The sequence below is a fragment of the Pyxicephalus adspersus genome, chromosome 5, assembly GCF_032062135.1.
Source record: "Pyxicephalus adspersus chromosome 5, UCB_Pads_2.0, whole genome shotgun sequence".
In the NCBI taxonomy this organism is placed as follows: domain Eukaryota; kingdom Metazoa; phylum Chordata; class Amphibia; order Anura; family Pyxicephalidae; genus Pyxicephalus; species Pyxicephalus adspersus.
The window spans coordinates 135045603-135065990 of NC_092862.1; the positions used below are offsets into that span (position 1 = coordinate 135045603).

Genomic DNA, 20388 nt, shown 5'->3' on the forward strand with positions numbered 1-20388 from the left:
AGTGTTAATTTGATTTTGAACTTGGTTATTTGTAATGCTGCAGATGAGATAAAAGTAGTGATGCTGAGACAGCTCAGAATTCAATAGTGCATTGTTGTTTCTCTCTGTCAAGATGGCAAGATAGAATTCTGCCAGCACTGCACAAATTTTTAATGAAACTTCTCGGGCTGCCCATTGACGGGCAGCTTTCTCAACGAGAATGAAAGGCAACCAGACATCTGCCCATCAGCAAACCCGCTGAGATTGGCTCTGAACGTACGTGCAACTCACCTGATGGGTAAGTATGGAGCAGGCTTCCTGAACACTTTGTACCATTTCCAAAATAGAAAGTGAATGATTATCCACCTCAAGAGATTATTATTTTTATTTTTGAACAGTTAATGTTGGTGTTTCTCACATCTGGCTGTGTTTGGCCACATGGTAACGCGCCTTAGTTTCCTTTAAGCAAAACTCCAGCCATTGATAACAAGATTAAAATGAATAGCACATTAAATCCCATCAGCAATACTAACCTTTTGATTCAGAAATTTGGCCTTCAGCACATTTTGTGCTGCTGGGTGTCTTCAGTGTTATAACTGGCGTCACTCAACGTACCTTGTCTCAGCTCAGATTGTCCTAGTCCTGTTCTAGTTCATTACTGGACGGTGAAAGGATCATTCTTAGTAATAGTCACATTTGTGTAACATTTTACAGCCTATACAATCTGCTTCTTCAGTTCTAGCAGTGTAGAAAACACCTCCAGGCAGCATAAACACCTTAAACCATTCACCTTGGAATGTGACACTGCCGGTGTTGATTGGCCAAGATCAGGAAGAGGGGGTGCAGTTGGCTCCCCTCCATCCCTGCTGTCAGGAAGTCTGCTAAACTTCCAATTACATGGCTGTGTGTGTGAAATGTTGTCAAAACGCTGGGGTAGAGATTTTAAAATAATATACACGTGGAAGACCGATGTTGTTGAAGGCATCAACCCTGTGCAGAATGGTTGTTTCCATTTGACATTGATGGCTTCTTGGTTTCCAATTGGTATGAAAGAGGCCATCTGCTTTAAATGCTAATAAATTAAATATACAATGACCTGGATAAATGAGAATCTTCAAAGAGATAAATATCATAATGATGAGCTCATCTCTATGTAACTAGCCGATTGGCACTTGTGCTGCTTCTTCTACCCTCTGCCCCTGCTGTACAAGGACTTTTAAGAATCGGATGCTATATGAGATCTATAGTGTTTTCTGGTATATCATTTTAAGGTAAAATTTAAATAATTGAATATTTATATTCCATGCTTAACAATTGCAGCTAGAAGTTAAGTGGCAGGATCCGCTGTGGTGGACATGCATGATTCAGGAACCCATCTCACCCTTCTCCTCTCTTTTAGGAAAGATTGTAATCCAAGAACTTTCAGAATGATAGAGACAGTTCTGGGCTTTCGTATAAGAAAGTCCAGTATCTTTTATAAACATGGCATGTATACACTTATAGTTAATGTTAATTTGTATAATGATGAAAAAAAATCTTAATAAAAACAATAAAACATCCAATTTATTCATTTACACTGTTCAGCAATCAGGCCAATGTTGACAAAATTGAGCACTTTTTCTAGTGTCTGTGGATCCAAAATGACAGCACAAAACACATGATTTTGGAGTAGATAGGAGTACTTTACATTATCGGTCGCCAACTGGTGGTCTGCGGAATTTTGGTGGTCCGCGACTCTGGCTGGTGCGCCCCTGGATGGAGTCAGGAGAAGGACCCCGCTGGGGGTGCGCGCTGGCCGGAGCCGCAGACCATGTCCCGTGTACGGATTGTAGGCTCAGGGAGGTCGGTGGCTTGTGTCTCTGGGCTCAGACCTTCGATGGGGGAGTGGGCAGGTTCTGGCATCATGACGTCACTATGGAGGAAGATTTTTCCCCTTTGAGTGACACACGGCTCCCTGCGCATGCCCTGTCCAGAGCCGGTAACTTTAGTGGTCTATATATCTGAGAAGGTTGGCGGCCACTTCTTCAGATGATCACTTTATGAAAAAAAAGCCCTTTTTTGGGTAAAGGTGCAGAAGCTCTCCTCAAGCTTCTTTCAGCCATCTCCTGTCTACATGCATGTCTTCTAGGAGCAGCTATATGTCATTGCAAAGTTTGGGTTTCGTTATGGTAAACAATGCAAGCATTCCTCTGCAGTGAACATCGCTACTTATAGTCTGTGCTATGTGACCGCTCAGTAGAGCAACGGAAGACCAGACCAGAGCACTGCCACCCAATAGAGGAAAATGCTGGACAAAGAATTTTATATAAACAATACTGTGTATTCGTATATTCCATTATATTGGATATTATTATAGATTAACAAGAACATAAGAGAATTCATTATCTGGATTCCAATCACTCCAACTCCCCACTATTCAAAACCTAAAAGGTGGCTGAAGTAGATAGAAACCTATTTCCCCGCAAGACTAGTTCCGTATTTACTCCAAGACGGCTCTGCGGTTCTTTAAAATAACTAAGTTACAGTGTTTGCCATGTGTGTGTCAGCATTTTGGCAGGTTACGACTGACCTGGAGGCTGCAGAGCTTCCTTTCTTCTACCAAATTACTTATGCATTATTGCAAATGAGTTTGTGCCACCGAGGAATTGATAATGAAAACATCAGAGGGAATTAAGGCGCTCTTCTTAACATTTGGGCCTGCTCCATTAATCTGAGGGCACAAAGATTGAGTCTGCCTGCTCCCAAATGACAAAATGGATTAGTTTGGCTGCCCCTTATAAAACTTTATTTTTTTTCCTCTTCTTCTTAAAGTAGTTTTGCCTTGGGTCAATGTCTGCCTAACCTAGCTGCTTTCTGCCTCGTCCGATCCATACCACTTTGAAATTGTTAAATTCAACCTAATCTCCATTTACATTGGCTGCAAACTATTATTAAGTAGCATATACTGCAAAAAAAAAAAAAAAAAAGAAAAAAATGGAATAAGGTGTACATACCAATTTTACATTGGAGGTGCACTTTAAAGGTAATCTCCAGGTAAATACAAAGATCAAATACATATTTGAGAGTGGTTATACTTGCCAAAGTAGTGATAAAAGAAGCAGCTTCGACATGTTCTTTATACTGCATTTGGCTCCTTGTGCTGCATCTCTCTGCACCTACCTGAGCTTTGCTACACATGGAACTACATAGCAAGTAAAAAAAAAAACACTGCTTGCATTAAGAAAAATGAATTTAATAATGTAATAAGCATTAAAGAGCAGGATTATTTTGTGCCTTTTATATCTGCTCAGAGTTCAGCTTTAATGGCGGGTGTATAGCTGTCATGTAATCATTTTCTCCTGCATTATTGCATATTCAGTGGTCGTAATGGCAGGCTTAGTCGCTGGCTACTGAAAAGGCTTTACGTTGATCAAAGCGTTTTGTCACGTCTTGACAAAGTGTACAATAATGGATTTATGGAGAACACTCATTTTCAGCATTTTTTTTTCTTTTTTGTTTTTTTTTTGGCTGAAAGCAACTTGCTAGAAGCTTCCCCCCTTGTCCATAAAACACAGTATAATTGTTACTGTCAACATGAATGCTTTTCTTGTTATACAGCAAATAACAAAGTGACAAAACCGATGGGGGAAAATATTTTTGCTATGCTTTAAAGGCCAACTTCACCAAAATATAATATTTTTGTATTGTGTAGCTGTTTGTATTCCTAATTCATGTACCTTTTAGGGAACGGATGAAGGAATGGAGTGGCAGGGTAACAAAGTAACTCTAAAGTACAGGTTGACATTCAAAAATCTGGCCATCGATAATCCCGATCCTTCAGTTTTTCGGCATGGATTTCTGAGTGTATTTTCAAATGTATACGGTTTTCTGGAGGCGCTGTTTATGTTTTGATGGTGCTGTACTCCAGAATCAGCTGTTAGGTCTTGCTTTTCCTCAATAAAATGAAGCTGCTCCTGTTGCTGAGGATGCTGTTACTGTCAGTCATGAAGGTGATCATCCCGACAGCCCATCTGCTATTTAGCTTCTTTTCGAGGGTACAGTAATGATTACAATTCTGAGGCACTATTTTGTTTAGTTGAACTAAAATCCTGTAAAACTGTTTTATTTAGTTGGTGAACAATAAAATCTCATTTGCATTTCATTTAGTGTTATTTCATTTTAATATATACAGCATATATAACCTTCAAAAATCCAGAATTTTTGAAAATCAGGCACTCCTCAGGTCCGGAGGTTGCCGGATTTTTGAATGTCAACCTGTATATGTCAACCCTTTTTTAAAATATCATCCAGACTTTATCATGTTATTAGAATTTCAAAACTCATTTTCAGTGTTTTTATGTTTGCAGCTTTGATTAAAATAATACCCAGTGATTCCATCATAAGGGACAGTCCTCGGTTTCTTTTTCCTGAATACTGCATTGCCACATTGATTCCCTGTGGCTGGGATGCATTACAAAGGAAACACATCCTAAGAAATGCTAGGAAGCCATTGGTGGAGGGCATGCATGTTGACTGGATGTGACTACAAAGTGTCTGCAGCACTGAAATGCAACAAAACAAAATAAAAGGAAATAATTTTATTAAATGGAAAAACAATTGCTTGATACAGAGCATTTTAGCAAATTATATGTAATTATGGTTTTACATCAATGATGTGTTATTATTATTATTATTATTATTATTACTACACAGCATTTATCTAGCTCTGACATATTACGCAGCACTTTATGAAGTCCACAGTCATATCACTAGCTGTCCATCAGAGGGGCTCACAATCCAATGTCCCTATCATAGTCAAAAGTCACCAACACAGTCTAAGGTCAGTTTTTTTGGGTGAAGCCAATTACCTCATTGCATGTTTTTGGAATGTGGGAGGAAACCCAGGCATACATAAGGAGAGCATGCAAACTCCATGCAGATAGTCTTCTGGCCCAGATTTGAACCTGGGACATAGTGCTGCAAAGGCCAGAGTGCTAACCACTGAGGCAACCATGCTGCCCAGTTGTTGCGACAGTGGCAGTGAGGTTGCAGTGTGGTTACTGCTTCCTTATGCCAATGAATTTGGTGAAGCTACTACACGTGGCAGCCCAAAAGATAATGAATGGGGGGCAGCAATGAGCGGTTCATTGCTCACTGCTGTCTGATTTGAAATCTGAAAATGCTGGTTGTTTGAATTGTTGTGAGCTACTGAGGAGCTTTGCTTAATAACTTGTTCCTGCTGCACGTCTGAATCTGCTCTAATGTGTCTCTCTGTGCAAGTGTCCACCCTAGTGTCTTTGCTTCCTCATGTAGCCCAAATAATGACTACTAGAGGAAGACAAAGAACCAACATCACAGGTGGAGAAAGTAGAGACACAACACAATAGGTGGAGCAGGGAGATCCTTGCACTGTAGGTCCAGTTGTACACCTTCCTCTCCAGGAAGCCCTTAGAAGAACAGTGAGCAGCAATATAGTTATATCACTGTGTATATTCAAGGCACAATTTCAGGGTATGATATAGCCGCAACATTTTTGTGTATTTCCTAGGAGGAAGCTTCCAATTTATTCAGCATAGGTCCACTTCTAAAAGTGTATCTCCCTTCAAAGTTCTTCACTTTGAAATAGTTTCTAAGATTAGGGAAGTTGAACTAAGTTCAAGTAATGTTGAAGTAAAGTTTTTTTTTTTTTTTTAATCTTGGAGTTGTTTTAAAGTTGTTGCTGGAAGAAAAGATACACCAAGATATGCCTTCTAATGACAGATGAGCAGAGATAAAACGATTGGCAGCAGCGGATATCTTATTGTATAATCTGGCCCCCACACCCTTCCTCCATCTCCTAAGGTAATTTCTAAAGCCCAGTGATTTGGCAAATTAAAAACGTAACTTGAGATAATTGGCTCTGATAAATTCTGGAAGCTGACATTTTCCAACAAATAGAGAACGAGCCCTCGTCCCTGGAACACGCTGATTAATAGTTTCTTTTTCATAACTTGTTTTCTGGTAGAGACAAAGCATTTCGGACAGAAGTGGTACAATCTATCAATATCAAAACAGAGAAGTGAAACAGTCATTCACTGTAAGTAGTCTGAGGACCAAAATACATAAACGAGTTTAGCTGGGAGGAATCTGTGGAAGGTTACTGAGATTTGTTTAAAGCAATCTGTCACTTTGGCCATTTAGGGCTAAATAATAGAGTCTGTTGAACCCTCAGCAACGAATCCATGTATGGTAACCTTATTCACACTGTGTTGAGGGTTGATGATCTACTTTAGCTGGACATAGGGGTTGGCCACTATGACATGGAAGGGAGGTCACATCCACCACGTGCAAATAACCTTTAGTTTTGTTTGCTATGGCTTTGGCAAAGCAGCCGGCAAGAAAGGAAAAGTTGGGTATATATTGGTTTTGAGTTTTCTAAACATTTTATAAATTTACCATGACTAAGCTTTAAAGAGACACAATTACCTTGCCCATGCAGAGTAAAATGGCAGTGTCTGCAGAGGGCAACTCAGGCCCTATGATGCTTTTTAGACATAATATCCAGTGCTTTTGGATATGGGAGAGCATACAACCCCCACCAATGGAAAAATACTTGGGTCTACTAGACAGTTGCCAAACCAAAGTATTGTCACGTGATAGAGGGAGTGAAATCATGTCTTCGTCTGGAGTCTAAAACCAGCCATCAATAGGGATTTAAAGTCCAGCTTCCATGAAAGAGGAGCACAATTGGGGAGGAGCTGGCAAGGTGAGCATTTGTGAATTTGGGAAACCTTTTTACCAAAAACACTGCCACTTTACCGTGATTGGACAAGGCGATGATGTCATTTTAGGAGAATACTTCACAGCCCTTTACAGAATCCAAAGACATGTCACTACTCTCCCTCAAAGATGCTCACAATCTAACCTACCATAATTATTGGTAAATCTCACACTCGAAGGCCAACTTGGGGGGGGGGTCAATTAATCTACCAAATTGTTTTTAAGACATGGGAACAAATACATGCAAACATGGCAAATTCATATAAACTTTATGCAGGTAATGGCGTGGTTGAGATTTCACAAGGCCAGAATGCTACTGTATAAGCCCCCATGTCATCAGGCTTTTTAAATGAACAGCTCAAGGAGCAAAGTGCCGTATAAGCCGAGGATAGATTCCTGTCCTATAACTAGTAGATACTAAGCATGGCTACAATATATAAAACAACATTGCAAGTTATTTGGGGCTGGCTGCGATGTTTAGGCGCTTTGCTTTTTCTGTGCATCGTCCCACTCCACAATTAGCTCCGGAGAAAGTCATTAGGCCTGCTCTCAACCAGTGGGGGACATCATTATATTACATAAGCATGGGTGCTGCTATAAAATTTAAACAGTTTACAAAATGAAAGAGGCCTCAAAGCAGAGCAGGAACATCTGTCTGCCTCATTATAACTCTACTGAATTGTCTAACACACCTACAGAGGCCCTATGCGAGAAGAAGGTGTTAATTAACAGAGTGGGCTACTTGCTGAATTCGTGTGTGCTTATAGAGGTTTAACAAGATGTCTGAATAGAGGAAGGGACATTTATATTGTAATAACTTCCCAGCCTAAATGATCTGCAGAGAAAACCAACCATGTTCTATTTCTTGCTGCCCAAAAATATGATTTTATACAGTTTGCCTTGTATTCTTTATTAGAGATTAGTTTGAGTAACAAAAGTCAATATATATGCATTATGGTAATATCTTCATTTGTTCTGAAATAAGCAGTATAAGTGGGGCTTATTTGGGATGCTGGTCTTGTCCGGTAACTCTTACACACGGGACTGTTTAGCTGCAGGGCATAGCTGAGCTCCCAGCGTAATATCCTTGTTAATTTTGTGTTTGTTGTCCTACCAATGCTGCAAATGAAATGTGTTCATTTAATGACCTTTTCTACATATTTCTGGCTTAGCATCAAGTTGCACTCTTTTCAAAATTTAGACCATTCTGAGAATGCTGTATACACCGCAAGAGAGGCTATAAAACAAATTTCTAATATACTAGCAGATGCTATGATCAGTTTATGGAAGAAGACCTCTTACAGGCACTTTTAGATGAATTGCCCACCATGGGGTAAGAAAAAGTCTTTGTATGCATCTTATTGGCTCTCATATTGTACGGAGCCAAGGGCCAGCCTTAAGATTCTTCTAACTTAACTATAAATAAGATTCTGTGCAAGGGTCCTAGGCAGTGGTATGACCACCTAAGGTGTGGGATCCATAGATCTACAGTCAATACATCTTTGGAACTTGCACTGCCTAAAGCAACACCCCATGTGCTAGGGTGAGCTCTTTTACACAGCATTTCTTTGTTTTCTGGTTTTAATTTGGCTTAGTATATTGTGACAATATAATGATAGGAAAAAAATGTCTTTGCCTCCCGCAGGCCTAGGCTGCTTGTGCCTGATGATAAATTTGACTGGGGCATTACTGTTTGACTACTGAACCACCAATACTAATCCATTGGTGTTGGTGGTTTAAAATTTAGGTCACTCGCATAGGGTCCCCAGGCAGTGCCAAATCTATGGGCCCCAGTGTGAATTTTTGACAAGCGCCATCCTAGTTGCAGTACCAAGTCCCAGTTCCAGTGTAGAACTTGCAATGACAATGAAGTGTCACACATGCAACATGGAAACACCTAAAAGTATATTACACCCACTGCAGTAACTCCCATTAACTCAAGCCATCATCCTAGCAGCAAAGCGACGCTGTACAGGGGAATCCTAACTGGATACACATGCCGGATGTGACATGGGGGATGCTTTTAGAAGCAGGAGAACAAAGAATTTAAAAGTGCCCCCCACCCTAAAAAAAAAAAATTCCAATGTAAAATTTGTGGTTTTAATAAGTACAGGGAAAGGAAAGTAAAGGTAAAAGGTAAAAAGTTAACAGGAAAGTTCAGCTTTAACCTATCCGTTCTCCTTCCATGCACACCTTGTCTTTTTATCTATCTTGTGTTTGCTCATAACATACACATACCTAGCTTTAGTTCTCTTTTGATAGGAAGCTTATCGTGCTACTTTACCAGACCATGATCCCTTGTGGTCTTTGTGGCCCCATTGAGACCCCAAGATGTAAACCTAATGCTATTACTTGAATCCAAGTCTGCACAATTCTGTGATAAGCAAAGCATGAAAACCACTCTTAATAATACATAGATTTTAAGTGTTTTCCGTCTACCTGATTGCTGAATATGAACCTTTTCATGCATAAACATCCAGGAAAAACAGTTTAAACCATATTAGAAATCTTTAAAAGAAATGTATTAAAAGTGAATTTTCACAGTTGAGCAGAACTTCTAGTTTTTATTGTGCAGAACATCAATTCTGTAAAACTACTTTTGGCAGATATTGTGCATTCTGATATTTAAGGGCGTTTTTGGTGAGCTTCATGCAAAATGTCATTTTTGATGCATCTGACCGCATAGTAATGCTGCTAAAAATACTTCCAGCATTTCTGTGATGTATCGGTACACAGAATAAAAATTCAGTAGATTGTCAAAATACCAAAATATTGAAGTTGACTTAGATATATCTGGGACTGTTTGTGTTAAGTCAGTGATCAGGTTCAGCTTTAAAATTTATATACAGCCAAATTTTTTTTAAATTTAGTTTTGAATAAAGTATGCAATCCCTGCCAGTTTATTTTTTACTGTCCTGACCCATTCAGATGATTTCCCTTGATGCCAGATGCCAAACAAAATAAATTCTGTAAAGTCAGGAATACCCATTTTAGAAAGTTGTCAATGATACCAGTGTCCCTATAGGAAGAATTAACCTAACCTCTTGGTGACAGTTTATAAATGTATTTTTTTCCTGTCAGAAAGACAAAGCATCTGATTTATTATAGCTCTCCAAGCCTGGAGAAGTTAGATTATCATGGGCGAACCTGGGTGATTCAGCAAACCTGAAATAGATCTGGCTAGGGATAGAAAACAGTTGCCAAATGTAACAAAATTATTTTTGGAAATCCATTTAAGGTTTGCTGAATCAACTAGGTTCCTTCATGATAATATATCTTCTCTGATGTTGAAGAGTTTTAATAAACCAGGCCAAAAGAGAAGGCAAATCTACCTAGTTTGGCGACAGTAAAATCCCAACACAGAGCCTGGGTCCATAATATATGTGGAATTTGGTGTCTATCCAACATAGTACATAGTATTTTCTTGTTAGTTCAAATGGGAAGGACTATCTTTTTTTCTTTTACATTAGGGCAACGGTGGGCAATCGGTGGTTGGTGGCTCTAGCCAGCCATTGACGCGAACCATGACCCCGGTACGGATCGCAGGCTCAGGGAAGTCGGCGGGTTGTGTTTCTGGAAACAAGAATATTAGGACCATAATCCATTTCTACGCATTCAAATAAAATCTGTCTCAGTTCCTGTGTTCCTGAAAAAGCCGTATGGTGAAATTCATTGGAAACTGAGACCAACTGTGTGATGTACCCTTTAAATATGGTTATATGACTTTTACACGTAATTAAACCCTTTTTTTGGGATACAAAATTGTAAATCATTTTGTTAGAGCTATCAAGCTAGTTTGAACATTAGATTAGAGTGAGGTTCAAGATAGTGTTTTTTTTAGCATGATTATATATAGTAATTTATTGAAAGAAATGTTCAAACTTACGTTTTTCACTAGTAAGTTACAATTTACCATTTTTTACATGTATGTTACAATATTTTCAATTTTTACACACATAGAAAAATTAATTTAACATGCAGATGTGTATTCTCATTCTATATCAGAATCCCCATCACCTTACTTGGATATAACTGATTCTATGCTAAGATTTTTATATGTCATGCCACTTCCTAGGACCATTTAGTTACCATATAGAAGGTTTTTTTTTAGAATAGTTACTTGCATGTTATTTGGAAAAAAAATTTTTTTTTGAGTGTTTAAATATGTGAGGAATTCAGAATAGAGTTTTTATTAAACAATATGAATATATTATGAATATATTATTATAAAAAATATGGGCTCACCCTATAGAGATCCTGTTAAGTTTCTAGAAGGTAGCAGGGAGACTTTGGTCCCTCCAACTTTACCTGCAGAGGGAGGTGGATAATGGGGGGAGCCCAGACCTCTCTTGGGGTAGTAGTTACACTGCTAAATCCTCTGTAAAAGAGTGCTTTTTGAGTTGTAAGAGCAAAAAGAAAAAAACAATTTTGAGAGAAATGTTTTAAAAAATGTGTACGGACATTTGGTAAAATAGAACTTTCCTACATCAGACACATGGATTTGGTGTCCATAAACAATGCAGCACTTGTGATTGTGTCCAGGCACATTTTAATTTGCAAACAGGATTGCCCCTCTACCTCGGTTATTGCCCCATAGTTACACTGAGCAGGATTCTTTTTTCCATCTATCAGATGAATGTTACACAATTGACACCGCATAATTCTAGGAAGCAAAGGTTTTGCAATTTTTAGAATACCTCTTACCCCTGATAAAATGCACGAAACTCATAGAGTCTCGTATGCATACTGAACAATCTAAAGCTTTGTAGATAACCCTATGATGGGACTATTGTCAAAAATTATGATGCAAATTGACAGTGGTATGCACATTGGGAGGTATTTGAATGGTAATGATGTGTGAATATATGTAAACAAAGTTTATTAATTTTAATGTAATCTGCCTGAAAGTTCCTTTCTCATGCTATTTGTTTCTAATGGTCATAAACTTTCAAACACTGCTTCCAAAACTGTTCTCTCCACAATGTTTGTAGCGCACGGTCATAAATTTGGTGATAGCTGGACAAATCCCGACAGTCTGTTAGTCAATGGGCCTAAACGATTACTTATGGTGCCTAACTTCTTTTTAGTTTTTCTTTTATTGTTGCTAATGGAAGCTCATGTTCCTTTTCTTCTAAATGGGATCATAAGCACCTAAAATATGCCCCCTTGGGTTTGGTGTGTATAGGAAGCTATAGAAGTACCTTACTAGAGTAAACCTACTTCAAGATTTTCCATTATGGTAGGACATCAAAGAACAGCAGGAGTTAAGGCAACTTTGGAACAACACAGACTTACATGGTAGGCAAGTACTTCAAGTGTATTCATTTCCCCCATGTTTGCTGCCTTCTTAAAGCAGTTTAATGGTACTCTAGAGATTAATTATTAGTTGTAGGAGTACCGGCACTCGTTAAGTTAAAATATGCTTGTGACTAACGTACACAATACGCCAAGTGGGATGATAAGTTGTTTAAATGGTAAAAAAATATATCCGTGTCCAGAACCTCACAAAGCAAGAATGGATAATGAAGTCTTGTTTATATAAGAGTTTTTTCAAGTGTGTATTTTATTTGAACTGCCAATAGCTACGGTATGTTACAGCTATTTGTGTATTCCGGTTTGTGTCTGCTTTCTTCAAAGAAGCTGGATTTTTTTTTCTGATTAAACAGAAGCAAATCTTCATCTGGTCTCCAGAGCTTTTTCCATAATAAGCAAATATGCAAAGAATATTATTATAATATGTCAGACTTCCCAGTCTTATCTCCACCTATACTGGCAGTTATGTGCTCCTACCCCATGGTGCTCCACCACTTCCTCTGCCATTTTCTTCCATATGGTGTCTTCTCTCTTCTGCCATTGGTCTGCCACTAATCAATAGTAAAGTTGTTTTGGCACCTGGCCCTTATTATTTCAGATAATAGCTATGTACAAAGTACTGCACATGCTCTCCAGTTAGTATGCAATTTAGAAAAATAAATAGCAGAAAGAGAAATTTGTTTTTGATGCAACATAAAAGTTTGGGATATCATCTCAGTGTAGACAAAAACTTCAGCTAAACATTGTCAACTTCAGTAAAATCTGTCAGGTTATTAGCAGCTTACTGTGCTCCTTTCCTAGTGACAAATGTTCCTTTAATTTTTGTCACAAGGACCTGATGTGAGGGACACTTTCTCCAGTAAAAACAAAACGAGAAAAAAATACTCCTTAATCCCTTCTGAAAGGAAAAACTTTCATTAGAATTGTCCTGCAGAGGAAGGTGATAAGTCCTTTTTGTAAGTGGGTATGTCAAAAGTGATCCAATCAACCATCGTATCCACAATACCAAATTGAATCTGATTTTATTTTGAGCTTTAATAAATATTACCCTTTAAAACTTTGCTCAGATTGAATTCTTGAGATGTTCTAGTTTTCGCATGAAAACAAGACATTTTCTACTGCATGTCTGGCTGGATTGAGTGTTCCCATATCCTGAAATGTATTTTTAACTTGATATGCGCAGCCTCTAGTCAGAGCAGGATGGGAAATCTCAATGATATTTTGTGTGGTATGAATACTGTAGTCATTGGATTCCATACACCAGAGATACCGATCTTTTGGGAATCATCATTACAATTGTACAGATGGTTAAACAAAAAATTTTTTATTAGAACAATGGTCTCTATTTCTGTCTCCATCATTATAAAGCCACCTTAAAGCAGACATATCAGGACATTTTTTACTCTATATAAAAGGTTAGAAAACCTAACCTTACATATAGGGTAAAAATTTTGCTTTTTTTCTAATATTCGAAGGGTAGACCCCCTTGCCGTCTACCGCCACGGCAGTAAAGACTGAATAGGAAGCCTGCTTCTTAGATAATTATGTCAGAAGGGGCTTTTACGGTAAAAAAAGTTGCCCCTTTTTTTTTTTTTTTTTTATTATAATTTTCAGATCAGGTGGTATGAGAATAAGCCCCGCGTGTCCAGCCCATCCCTGGATGAAGAAGGAAGATAAGACTCCACTAGGAATGCAGGGGACAATAAAAGCCTGCGGACCTGATACATTGCAGGCTTTATTATATGAATGGACAGGAGGAGATAGAGCCAAGGTTAGGGTCGCCATGTTGGGTGTATTAGACAAACAGTTCTTAAGCTAATATATTCTTGGCCTAGATGTAGAGAAGATGTACGGTGCTCTTTCCTGCAAATAAACATGACAATTGTACACATTTGGAAGAATGAATGAATGATTGCACACTGGTTTGGAGGAAGAGGCAGGTGGAATGGAATGAAAAGAGCAGCATTGTTCCTTGGGTTTCAAGAAAAAAGATTTTACAATAAACACAGGGAGATCCAATGGACTTCAGATGACTGTTGCTGGAAGTGATCTTCATAATCATTTCCAGTGACCGATGAATGAATGTGCACTGTACACACAGCACCGTTCTAATCAGTGGAGAGGAGATGGGGAGGATGGGTGAGCAATGCCCCAATGTCCTCCATAGGAGTGAATAGCAGTCAAGTCCAATCAGTTGTTGATTAGTCTGCCATGGAAAGTTGATGAACAATGTCGGGGGACTATTGTACAGAAACACAACCATACATCTTGATCGACAATGATCTGACGTGTGTACTTGGCTTAGGTGAGTAGATGCTCAAATTTCACATCTGGTAAGATGAAGCCACCTGTTCCCACCGAATGGCCCGACTCCTTACATGGGTTGTTCTTTATTCTTTAAAATCTTTCTTGTGGTTGCTTTTTCACTGATCATAAAGAAGGATTTCAAATCAAATGACTAAATGCAAGCCCAGCTCTTTCTGTATATACTTTTCATTTACAATAATTTAGAAAGGCTGTAGATTCAGTAGGGTAAAAACTTCGACCATAGTGTATGTTTAGAAAAGGAAGAATGCATAAATGTAATGCTGAGGTTTATTTGACAAATAGATGGCCAGAAAAAATCTTTCACTGAGCTGAATTCTCCTTCCAGATTTTGGAGGGGAAAGGATTTAATAGTCTGTGCATATAGGAGTATTTATAATTTATTGAGATGCTAGAGAATAACAACCTAAAGTGGACCTAAAATAGAGATATTTTGTATTATAAATGTATTCCTTCTAAGTAATATGTAAGCCTAATACTTACTGGTATGTAGTAGCGCTCACAGAGAACACGGTACTCACCTGACCATGCCCTCAGCTGCTATGTTTGTTCTGGAATAAGATGCTGGCCCAAAGATGACATCACCTAAATCACAAAACTTTGTATGAATTTATATATGTGTGTGTGTGTGTATATATATATTGTATTTGTATCTAAGTCCAAACAGGTACATTATTTTAATAAATGCGATTAGGACAGATGTTTGTCTCAACATATTATTAGGCAGCATGGTGTCAGTTACTGTATAAAATCCTCACTGTGAGTTAATCACAAACAGAGCACAAAAAAAAAAAATCTTTCTGAAGCCTGGACATTCATTACCTTCTGGAGCAAGCTGTGCTTTGATATGCAAAAAGTAACAACTGCAGACTTTGTCTTGGTCATTAAAGAGTAACAAGAGGCTGCAGATCAGCTCAGTCCTTAAGATCACCCCAACCTCAGCTGTGTTTAGGAAAAGATTTTTTCTGCAAGTCATGCAATCCGCCCCTTCAGCCTCTATTCCTCACACAAGCGAGCAGGGAAAGCTGTTCCTATCTAGCACACGTCCGTATGTCGAATGTCCTTAACTTGGGGACCACCTGTGTGTATATATATATATATATATATATATATATATATATATATATCTTAAATTTGTACTTTTTATAACTGTATCTGACAATTACAGTATTAAAAAGCTGTAATTTTCAGACTTCAGTGGCATAAAAAAAAAAAAATACGTCTGGGAAATATGCTAGTGAATTCACACTGCTAGAGCCCCCAGACATCTTAGGTTTAGTCTACATGGACGTTTTCCCCAGTGTTTAAGCTGAGGCTTTTAAAGCCCTTATTTGAAATCCAAATGCATTACAATAGGTTAATCTACACAAGGACCTTTCGATGAGGCACATTTATAAGCTTTATCTTGAACGTTGCTTGCAAAATTTAAAAAATTAAAACGCTGGGTTAAAGCTGGAAAATGCCCTAAAATCCGGGTAAACACTTCTATTGATTTCAATGGGACGTTTTCCCGCGTTTGAGGACTTAATATTGCAATTAGTAAATAATGCAAATTAGTTTAAAATGCAGGAAAAAAAATCTCCACCTACAGTGGCAGTTATGTGTCAGTTTATTACTATAATAATAGTAATAAACAATATTTATATAGCGCCAACATATTACGCAGCGCTGTACAATAAATAGAACTTTTTCTTTATTGCCATTTTACTGCAAACCCTCTACACAGGAACATTTTCTCCCCCATTAGAGATCAATATTCATGTAACAATCATTTTAGAGATGGGATCTGGGTTCACCTAGTAATATTTTTTTAGCTGGTGTGCGATTTTTCAGTGTTCTGTTGTCAGCAAGATACAGCAGATGTCAGCGCTCACCTTTCTGCACAATGTTAGCATGACTGGCAACACGTGGCATTTAGCCAGCCCTGCTTCATGACATGCAAGCCCTGAAAATAGATAATTAGTGCCCCATCACTGCTGGTCCTGCTGATTTTCCTGTTCTGGCATTCTCAGACCGTCATTAATTATGTTTAATGTCTTCTCCTGCTGTTTCAGTGTCAGCGATCCCTTACATATTGACATACACAGAGTTTGCCTTTAATCGGGAAAAATCTTACTAGAACTAGAGAAAATAGAATGCACTGGACATTGAAATGTGGTAGTAGGAATAGTAAAGAGCCTATCTACATCTATCACATACACACCAGGCAATGGTATATTGTGATTCATGCCAAAATCTTTTCCCATCGTAGCCAGTTCTACAGCCTAAGCTGAATGAGGATCTAAATCGTGCAGTAGCTTGTGGCATGAAAGTCTTCCTTTTCTCTTGTATCCTGACATTTTCCTTAAGTCTCTGTACAAGCCTAATATACAAGTCCAAATTAAAGTAAAGCCACCATTGCTGTAAAGTAGATATAGTCTGTGTTCTCCCCAGCCCCCTTTAGGTGGGTGCACCACCCGGCACTTTCTTTAATAACCAACTGGCTGTTTTACTAAAAAGTTGGCTAATATAGGGTCCACCACCTACCCAGAATTCTGGCGTTTATACCGGATGCATTGATAATGTAACAAACCTGCTAACATTCCTTTCAAAGTTTTAAGATTAGATGGAGTTTTAAAGAAGGCGGGACAGAAATTCAGTATGTAAGTGAAGGACACAGTGCAGACATGTACTCAATTACACGCAATGTAGCAAGCAAATGTTGTAATATAACACTGTTCCTAGTTATTACTTTTTTTAGAGGTCTATACAGTACATTTGAGCAAAAATAAAGGACTGAGGGGAAAAGAGGGACACGAGAATTAGGTTTCAAAATAGGAACTAAAGTAAGACATAAACTATGGTATGGTTTCCTTGTCAAACTCCCTAGGAATCCCTTAATCTAGAGCTCCTCATGAAAGTACAAACGTAATCTAGTAAGGTTTCCTTGATGTAGTCTGAGTACATGTGACTCTTCCCTTATCAGACAGTCCCATGTTTCATTCAGACAAAGGGTCCTGCAAAGCCAAAAGCTTCTGCAGCAATGTATCTTTAGCTAACCCATAGTGCTCTTGTATTTTTTTCAGGTATTAACTGGTGATTTGAGAAATATTTAATCGTAGCATAAACACTTTATTTTTTTATTTTATTAGTTTGTTATTATTGTTATATAGCTGTATTGCTTTCAGCACCCGGGTGCTTGCACTGCACTTGGGATTTGCTGCTTTTTTCCACGTGTACCATTAGGGAGCCCATTAACTTATCTGTATATTACTTGGGGAGAACATGCAAATTCCTTGCTGGATTTGACCTTAGGACTTTAGAGCTAAAGTTTTATACTGTCTTCACGTACCTGCATTTAAGTTACAATCCTGGTTAGGAACCTAAATTTGAATTACGCAGTGTAAAAGTTACAGACATAATAGAATGGAGCTGTGATTCTGCTTGTATAACTAGCCAGGCAGGTCTTTATTTCAGGTGATGTCCCTTCTCCAATAAAGGATATTCACCTGCCTGCTCACTATCTTGATAAAAAAAAACTGAGCTGCACATTCACATCTACAGCAGATGATGCCGTGTGCCATATGCTGGGCATGTACGGGGTTATGTCATCCCGGTCCAGAAGAGATGAAGAAGATGGTGATACCCATGGCAGAAGATGGACTGGTGAGAGGAATACATTGCACTCGGGCAGGTGTGTTTATTTTATTGCTGCAGGGACATCACCTGACCCTTCTTCATTTAATGGACCTGCCTGGGTACATGTCTTAAGTTTTACATTTAGTTCTACTTTATCTGTGCATGTTCAAGAGTAGTTTAAAGGAAGACCTTGTCATTCTTCAGTGAAAAGCTACGTATTTATTTTGTGCTTTTTGATATAAATTGCACCAACAATAAACAGCCAAACCACGTCATTCCTATGATAAACTCTGCTCCACCTCTTTATCCTTGGTAGCTGCTCATGACGTTTCCCTTCTGCCAGACAAGCAGGACAATTTAGACTTTATAACTGGATCATTTCTTGCCTTCCTCCTCTGTTCTCTCCCCTACTGTGTGCCTGTTGTTAAAAAACGTGCTTCTCGAAAGAAAATTAGTTTGTCATCTGTCATGTATTGAAGCGGTTAAGATCTCGCTCCCATGACTGCACAGTGAGGTTAGCTTCACCTTATTATGCGATTACGAAATTAAACATCGGATCTATCTGAAATATATTGAGTTTAAATATAGTACACAAGACCTTGAACCTCAATTTAAATTGAACAGTGGGAAAACATTGCCGAGGGAGACAGATTATTTGCTACATAGCATGCATTAGTGATGAAATCTTGGCTCCGTTCCAGCCGCGTCTTGGCAGGTCATCGGATGTTCTATTATATAGAGCTCTACACACACATTACATTTTCGACGTGTGCAATCTTTACCCCATTTACTGACTTCAATAAAAATAAAGATTAACTGTGATAATTAATCGAAAAATGATCTGGCTGCATTTCCCGGATCTCAGAATTACGGAGGACCTATATATCACTTTTAAAACTACCCAATTTTTCTTGATTCAAGGGTTAACAAACAACCGAGGCCCAATTTTGAAGTCTAGGACAGGAAGGGACTTAAGGTGATGAAGAAGCCATGCTATGAGTGAAGGATATGACTAAGTAGAGCTGGCTGAACAAATGGACTCAATTTTATTTTAAACCCAATAACTACGTACTAATGCAATCTTCAACATGTTAAATCTGCAGCATTAATAAAATATTATCTGGTGATCATGCCATGAAGATCCTTCTGCAAACATCCTGTTATTAGGTGACAAATGGTCTACCTTTGTGCTCTGCAATGTCATCTCTGAAGTTGACTATAAAGGAGCTTTGCCAACACTTATAGAGCAGGCGCTTTAGGAAACCCGCCATGTGGTTATTGTTGGCGTGCATGTAGACAGTAAGTAAATGAAAGAGGGTGTATAAAAAAAAACATTTTTAAAATTTATTTTATTTAGGCTGAATAGTTGCCAAAAAGTAAGGTAGGCTATGCTCAGGTAGCAGGAATGGGTGTTTCTATGCCGCTCCCAGCAAACATGCCGCACCGCTGCCATGGTTCTTTAGGTACCAGTGTTTGTAATTTTTACAGCCAAGCAGCCGGACTAAATCGCTCACTGTGGCCCCCATTTATACTTTGTGAGTGGTCGTGGTCCATATGTGGGCTCACCAGAGAAGAAGTAATTTGGAAGCAGAAAAAGTGGGGGACGGAAGCAGATATATCAATTTTTCTTTTTTGTCTATTTGTCTGGCTAGTAAGCGAGTCCGAGTGGCAACAAAATGTGTCCTTGGTAAGTCATTCAATATTTTGTGTATATTTTATCTTGAGCTATAGTGCCTTCACCTATACCTCCTGTGCTCCATCAAAAAACACCTTCTACAAAGTGTTATGGAACGTATCACCTATGTTGACAAGTATCTTTTTTTTTTTTTTTTGCCAACTGTTATAATTAATTACACCCAACAAAGCAGAAGAACTTAAAGTGTTGACAGTGACAGGTACGTGACTTCATATTAGCCCGGATATTTCCTTTGGTGTGTAGGGCTCAGCAGGAGAATCGCAGTGAAAATGACACATCATTGATTTAACCGAGTCCCAGAAAATGACAATACATGTTCAAGATGTGAAGGAGAAACAGAGCTGTTATTAAATAGTGAATATTAATGAAACATTACCAAGAGATTTCCAGGAAATATAATGATTTGTAGGAGGGAAAACCGGAGATGTAGGTTTTGCTGATTTCTCAGGTATGTTACAAGGTGGAAAAAATAAAGCCAGTCAGTTCACAGCGGTGAAATTTGGGTAGTGTGGAGCTAAAATACAAAATCTATCCAATCCAAAGATTTAAACCTTTCTAAACTAGAGGTCCTTGATATCTAGGTGCCCAGATGAAATTTGGCAGCCTCAGTTACATCAACAACTACTCTGATTAAATTGCCTGATAAAAGTTGAACTCAATTAAATTGTTCAGTGGTTATGAAAATCTATTTCTAAAAAAACATACTATTTATATTTTTG

At 38.4% G+C, this 20388-nt stretch overlaps 1 protein-coding gene across 1 annotated transcript in view; it reads left to right on the top strand.

The window, feature by feature from the left end:
• LOC140331630 (uncharacterized) overlaps positions 1 to 20388 on the top strand; it is a 254451-nt gene that overhangs the window by 169778 nt on the left and 64285 nt on the right. The window lies entirely within an intron of this gene.